Source organism: Salmo salar, chromosome ssa01 (assembly GCF_905237065.1).
Source record: "Salmo salar chromosome ssa01, Ssal_v3.1, whole genome shotgun sequence".
NCBI classification, from domain to species: Eukaryota; Metazoa; Chordata; class Actinopteri; order Salmoniformes; family Salmonidae; genus Salmo; species Salmo salar.
This window is the reverse complement of record NC_059442.1, coordinates 7,508,023-7,515,087: the sequence shown is the minus strand read 5'-3', so window position 1 is coordinate 7,515,087 and position 7,065 is coordinate 7,508,023. Positions and strand designations below refer to the sequence as shown.

General features: G+C 43.1%; 1 protein-coding gene across 2 annotated transcripts in view; it reads left to right on the top strand.

Moving 5' to 3' along the window:
- The first annotated feature begins 1,811 nt into the window (after positions 1-1,811).
- The window catches only part of LOC106605244 (sorting nexin-9), a 26,855-nt gene continuing 21,601 nt past the window's right edge, over positions 1,812-7,065 (top strand). For both annotated transcript variants that reach the window (XM_045710513.1, XM_045710497.1), the window contains exons 1-2: positions 1,812-2,615; positions 4,271-4,345. The gene's annotated coding sequence lies outside the window, so the exon portion shown is untranslated. The remainder of the gene's footprint in view (positions 2,616-4,270; positions 4,346-7,065) is intronic.

Genomic DNA, 7,065 nt, shown 5'->3' with positions numbered 1-7,065 from the left:
TCTACCTCAATTACCTCGTAGCCCTCCCTGCACATTGACTCGGTTCTGGTACCCCGGGTGTATATAGCCAAGTTAGCATTACTCATTGCGTATTTATTATTACTTTTAATATTATGTATTTTTACTTTTCTATTATTTATCTATTTTCTTTCTCTCTGCATTGTTGGGCCAGTAAGGAAGCATTTCACTGTTGCTTACAAAGAGGGGGAGAGGAGAGGAGAGGAGAGGAGAGGAGAGGAGAGTAGAGTAGAGTAGAGTAGAGGAGAGTAGAGTAGAGTAGAGTAGAGTAGAGTAGAGTAGAGTAGAGGAGAGGAGAGGAGAGGAGAGGAGAGGAGAGGAGAGGAGAGGAGAGGAGAGGAGAGGAGAGGAGAGGAGAGGAGAGGAGAGGAGAGGAGAGGAGAGGAGAGGAGAGGAGAGGAGAGGAGAAAGAGGAGAGTAGTTTAAGTGTATTGCCTTTCACATTGAGGGAGAGAGGGGGGAAGAGAGAGACAGACTTCCAGAGAGCTCTGAACAATCTGAGAAACAAGGCAAGAAGGGCGTTCCACGTCATCAAAAGGAACATAAAAATCATCATACTAATTTGAATCTGGCTGCAAATACTTAAATCAGTTATGGAACCCATTGCCCTTTATGGTTGTGAGGTCTGGGGTCCACTCACCAACCAAGAATTCACAAAATGGGACAAACACCAAATTGAGACTGCATGCAGAATTCTGCCAAAACATCTTCTGTGTACAACGTAAAACACCAAAAAATGCATGCAGAGGAGAATTCGGATGATAGCCGCTAATTATCAAAATCCAGAAAAGAGACATTCAATTCTATAACCACCTAAAAGGAAGCGATTCCCAAACCTTCCATAACAAAGCCATCACCTACAGTGTGATTAAACTTAGAGAAGAGTTCCCCTAAGCAAGCTGGTCCTGGGTGTCACGTCCTGACCAGTAAAAGGGGTTATTTGTCATTATAGTTGGTCAGGGCGTGGCAGGGGGGTGTTTGTTTTGTGTGTTTGGGTATTGTGGGTTTAGGTTCTAGTTTTCCTATTTCTATGTTTATTCTAGCTTTTCTATTTCTATGTGAGTTTTGGCAATGAACTCCAATTAGAGGCAGCTGGTTGTTGTTGTCTCTAATTGGAGGCCATATTTAGTTGTGTTTGTTTTCACTTGTGTTTGTGGGTGGTTGTTTCTAGTATAGTCTATGCACCTTACTGGACTGTTTTTGTCGTTTGTTTATTTTTATTAAGTGTTTTCTTTGATAAAATTAAGAAGATGAGTACTTTACCCGCTGCGTTTTGGTCCACTCAATATGACCCTTGTGACACTGGGGCTTTGTTCACAAACACAAACAGGTCCCATGGAGACCCAGGACAGCAACACAATTCGACCCAACCAAATCATGAGAAAACAAAAAGATAATTACTTCACACATTGGAAAGAATTAACAACAGAAAAACGAGCTGGAATGATATTTGGCCCTAAACAGAGAGTACACAGTAGCAGAATACCTGACCACTTGGAGAGAAAACACTCTAAACTGTTAAAATAATGTCAGTGAGTATAACATAACTGATATGGCAGACAAAAACCTGAGGAAAATCCATCCAAGAAGTGCCTTTATTTTGAAAAGCCTGTTATTTCATTGAAAGCCTATCCACCATACAAAGACTTATGACGCAGTTCACGATCTCTATGCCTTCCACAACATGTGGCCAGTCTTTAGGCATTGTTTCAGGCTTTTACTCTGAAACATTAGGGAGAAACAGCACTTTCAATGAGTGGACAGTGGATATTTCCATACATGAAGCCAGCGCGTGACCGGGAGCGCACCTAATACAGTAGGCTAGGTTGCCTGTGCACACAACCTAATACAGTAGGCTAGGCTGCCTGTTGGCTAAAGGTGGTTGTGTTACTGCCACAGGGCTGATGGAGAATATCCACATATTAAGCATGGTCGTTAGTTTATAGTATTATGTTATAGCATTTTAAACGTCTCATCAGAACCCGTGATTGCCTATGTTGGTCTAATATCGCCTATAACTCTAAACAGTGTTACGCAACATTTGCAGAGAGTTTAGTTGCATCAATTAATTTAGGCTAACATTTCCTCTGTCGCTTGTCCCAAGTTGTTTCCATATTTCTTACTTTGTCCTATAAGTTGAGAGTTCCTGATCTTTGAACACTCAGTGTATTAACTCAGCAAAAACCCGTGACAGAGCAGTAGCTATCGGAAAAAGAACTGAACTGTCCCGACTGTATCCACATTCCGATAAACTAGTTCTAATATCCTTCCTGGAGGTAGAGCGGCTCTTTCCGGGTACCCTCCTCTCCCCTTTTCCCACCTTTGCTCTCGTTCTGTCTCTCTTTACGTTCGGGGATACAAAGTAACTAACAAACTATTCGGTTGTGGGAAAACTACGGGTCTGTCGTCTCAGAATATTGCTGCTTAATATCAACGTTGTAACATATGTGTAAGAGAAGAGACGCCAGAGTGGCGCGTTTGGAGCTGGGAGAAGCCTCCTCTTGCCTGCTTTGTTAAGTACTCGAGTGAGGGCTGTTTTTCACCGAGACGTCTTTGCGCGGATAACTATTATCAACGCTGCAACGATGGCAATGCAGGTAGGACAGTTTCTTCAGCATGATCATGATGCGCTTTTTCGAATGATAGAAAATCATTTAAATGTATTGTCATGGTGAATAGAATATGAGTTATTTGAGGGGAAACAATTTGCTACGGTCCATGTAGTGTAGATTGCAGTAATAACTTTTAGAAACTGTAAAAATATAACAAGCTATGAATGAACCAATGTCATACAAGGTATGGATTGAATGCCATGTTAATAGACAGATTAAACAACACTTAGAAGTATTTACATGCGAGTCCATCTGCATGTGTCTAGTGAACTGATGCTGGTGGAAAGAGAAGAAGGGTAAAGGAGAGAAAGACAATGTTGCTGACTGTTTATTCTCTACTGTGAGAGTTAGTTCCCTCAGGGCTAACCACGCTCAGACAGGATGTACAGTGTGTGTGTGTGTGTGTGTGTGTGTGTGGGGGAGGGGGTCATCTATGTCCTACCATTTACAGAGGTCTGGAGGTCACTGGGATCCATCCTGTCTGTGTGTGTTTTCTGTTTCAGGCCCAGGTGATATATGACTTCAGCGCTGAACTAGTGATTCACCATAGTGAAGGCGTAGGCTCAGGTTTTCTGTATTGTTTTAGTGATTCACCATAGTGAAGGCGTAGGCTCAGGTTTTCTGTATTGTTTTAGTGATTCACCATAGTGAAGGCGTAGGCTCAGGTTTTCTGTATTGTTTTAGTGATTCACCATAGTGAAGGCGTAGGCTCAGGTTTTCTGTATTGTTTTAGTGATTCACCATAGTGAAGGCGTAGACTCAGGTTTTCTGTATTGTTTTAGTGATTCACCATAGTGAAGGCGTAGGCTCAGGTTTTCTGTATTGTTTTAGTGATTCACCATAGTGAAGGCGTAGACTCAGGTTTTCTGTATTGTTTTAGTGATTCACCATAGTGAAGGCGTAGGCTCAGGTTTTCTGTATTGTTTTAGTGATTCACCATAGTGAAGGCGTAGACTCAGGTTTTCTGTATTGTTTTAGTGATTCACCATAGTGAAGGCGTAGGCTCAGGTTTTCTGTTGGACAGGTTTCTCTATTTCTTTCTTAGGTTTTTTATTCTTCATCAAACCATTTGTCATTGTTGTTAATTTTCTTCGGTTTTCTGTTCGAATTTTTGGCGATTTTATAGGGAAGCTGAGAGGTCAAATATACTGTTTAGGTTTTCTACTGCCAAGTTTACACCTTCACTATTACAGTGGAAAGTTTTGTCCAGGAAATTGTCTAGAAGGGATTGAATTTGTTGTTGCCTAATGGTTTTTTGGTAGGTTTCCACGCTACTTTCCTTCCATCTATAGCATTTCTAATATTATTCAGCTCCTTTGGCTTTCATGCCTCATGATTGAGCATTGCTCTGTTCAAGTAGACTGTGATATTGTTGTGGTCTGATAGGGGTGTCAGTTTGCTGACTGTAAACGCTCTGTGAGACTCTGGGTTGAGGTCAGTGATAAAGTAGTCTACAGTACTACTGCCTAGAGATGAGCTATATGTGTACCTACCGTAGGAGTCCCCTCGAAGCCTACTGTTGACTATGTTTATACCCAGCGTGTGACAGAACTGTGGGAGCTGTGACCTGTTTTTGTTCTCCCTCCTTCTCTCTCCTTCTCTCTCCCTCTTTCTCCCTCTCGCTTCCTCTCTCTTTGTAGAATGTTGGTGGAGGGTGGATAGAGGCTCAGAATTCCAGAGGAGAAAGTGGGCTGGTTCCGGAAGACTACTTACAGGTAAGAGACGGAGACCATAACAGCACCAATCAGCAGGCTGCTGTGACAGGTTCATTGTGGATGACATTCCATAACAGCACCAATCAGCAGGCTGCTGTGACAGGTTCATTGTGGATGACATTCCATAACAGCACCAATCAGCAGGCTGCTGTGACAGGTTCATTGTGGATGACATTCCATAACAGCACCAATCAGCAGGCTGCTGTGACAGGTTCATTGTGGATGACATTCCATAACAGCACCAATCAGCAGGCTGCTGTGACAGGTTCATTGTGGATGACATTCCATAACAGCACCAATCAGCAGGCTGCTGTGACAGGTTCATTGTGGATGACATTCCATAACAGCACCAATCAGCGGGCTGCTGTGACAGGTTCATTGTGGATGACATTCCATAACAGCACCAATCAGCGGGCTGCTGTGACAGGTTCATTGTGGATGACATTCCATAACAGCACCAATCAGCGGGCTGCTGTGACAGGTTCATTGTGGATGACATTCCATAACAGCACCAATCAGCGGGCTGCTGTGACAGGTTCATTGTGGATGACATTCCATAACAGCACCAATCAGCGGGCTGCTGTGACAGGTTCATTCTGCTGTATTCCACTAGGTATCAGTACCGCTGCACTACGGTTAACAGGGTTACTACCATTACAGTTCTAGTGAATTCAGGAAGTACACTGAAATTCCAACATCAGATGACTTCCACATGTTCACTATGTATGTGTGTGTGTTTGTGCGTGTGTGTGTGTGTTGTGTGTGTATATGTGTGTGTGTGTGTGTGTGTGTGCCAGCATGTGGCATTCCTCAGTCATACAGTTGTAGAGAGGTCTCAGTAAGTCCCCATCATCACACCTTGTTTTTTGTTGTCGATTGTGACACATCGCAGTGGAGAAGCACCGCGACACTAAAGTTGAACTCTATAATGTTTGGAGATCCAGACGCCAAAATAACCTAAATGACCTGCACTGTTGAAAATACAGTGTCTCTTCGCAAAGTTTCTTTACTGTGATCCCTTTATTAACAGCAGGAATGGCTTTCATCCTGCAGACAACATAAAGATAGTAGTCATGACAACATAAAAATAGTGGTCATGGCAACATAAAAGGTTGTAGTCGTGACAACATAAAGATAGTAGTCATGACAACATAAAAATAGTGGTCATGGCAACATAAAAGGTTGTAGTCGTGACAACATAAAGATAGTAGTCATGACAACATAAAAATAGTGGTCATGACAACATAAAGATGGTTGTCGTGACAACATGAAAATAGGAGTCATGACAACATAAAGATAGTCTGTCTTTCTGTCTAAATCAATCTCTCTCTCTCTCCATTTCTCTCTCTCTCTCTCTCTCGACGTCATTACTGTCACAGGCACTGACAGAGAGAGACATCATTACTGTCACAGTAACTGACAGAAAGAGACATCATTACTGTCACAGTAACTGACAGAGAGAGACATCATTACTGTCACAGGAACTGACAGAGAGACATCATTACTGTCACAGGAACTGACAGAAAGAGACATCATTACTGTCACAGTAACTGACAGAGAGAGACATCATTACTGTCACAGGAACTGACAGAGAGAGACATCATTACTGTCACAGGAACTGACAGAGAGACATCATTACTGTCACAGGAACTGACAGAGAGAGACATCATTACTGTCACAGTAACTGACAGAGAGAGACATCATTACTGTCACAGGAACTGACAGAGAGAGACATCATTACTGTCACAGGAACTGACAGAGAGACATCATTACTGTCACAGTAACTGACAGAGAGAGACATCATTACTGTCACAGGAACTGACAGAGAGAGAGAGACATCATTACTGTCACAGGAACTGACAGAGAGAGACATCATTACTGTCACAGTAATGAGTTTCATGGTTTTTATCCTCTGTTGTGAACAACTTCTGTGACTTCAACTCAGAGAGAGAGAGAGAGAGAGAGAGAGAGAGAGAGAGAGAGAGAGAGAGAGAGAGAGAGAGAGAGAGAGAGAGAGAGAGAGAGAGAGAGAGAGAGAGAGAGAGAGAGAGAGAGAGAGAGAGAGAGAGAGAGAGGAGAGAGAGAGAGAGAGAGAGAGAGAGAGAGAGAGAGAGAGAGAGAGAGAGAGAGAGAGAGAGAGAGAGAGAGAGAGAGAGAGAGAGAGAGAGAGAGAGGAGAGAGAGAGAGAGAGAGAGAGAGAGAGAGAGAGAGAGAGAGAGAGAGAGAGAGAGAGAGAGAGAGAGAGAGAGAGAGAGAGAGAGAGAGAGAGAGAGAGAGAGAGAGAGAGAGAGAGAGAGAGAGAGAGAGAGAGAGAGAGAGAGAGAGAGAGAGAGAGAGAGAGAGAGAGAGAGAGACAGAGAGAGAGAGAGAGAGAGAGAGAGAGAGAGAGAGAGAGAGAGAGAGAGAGAGAGAGAGAGAGAGAGAGAGAGAGAGAGAGAGAGAGAGAGAGAGAGAGAGAGAGAGAGAGAGAGAGAGAGAGAGAGAGAGAGAGAGAGAGAGAGAGAGAGAGGTGAAGCAGCAAAATCTGGAACAAGCATCTATTGTTTATCAACATGGTTATGTAATAACAGATGTCATCATAGATAGACTCTGGTAGTATCTCTCTCTGGTTTGTTTGTGTCCTGTCAGTGGCCAATCAATGTTCTAAGAGACCGTTATATTCAGACAGGAAGGGGAAAATAGTTGTTACCATGGTGTTGGAGCATCTCTTTGTAGGCCCA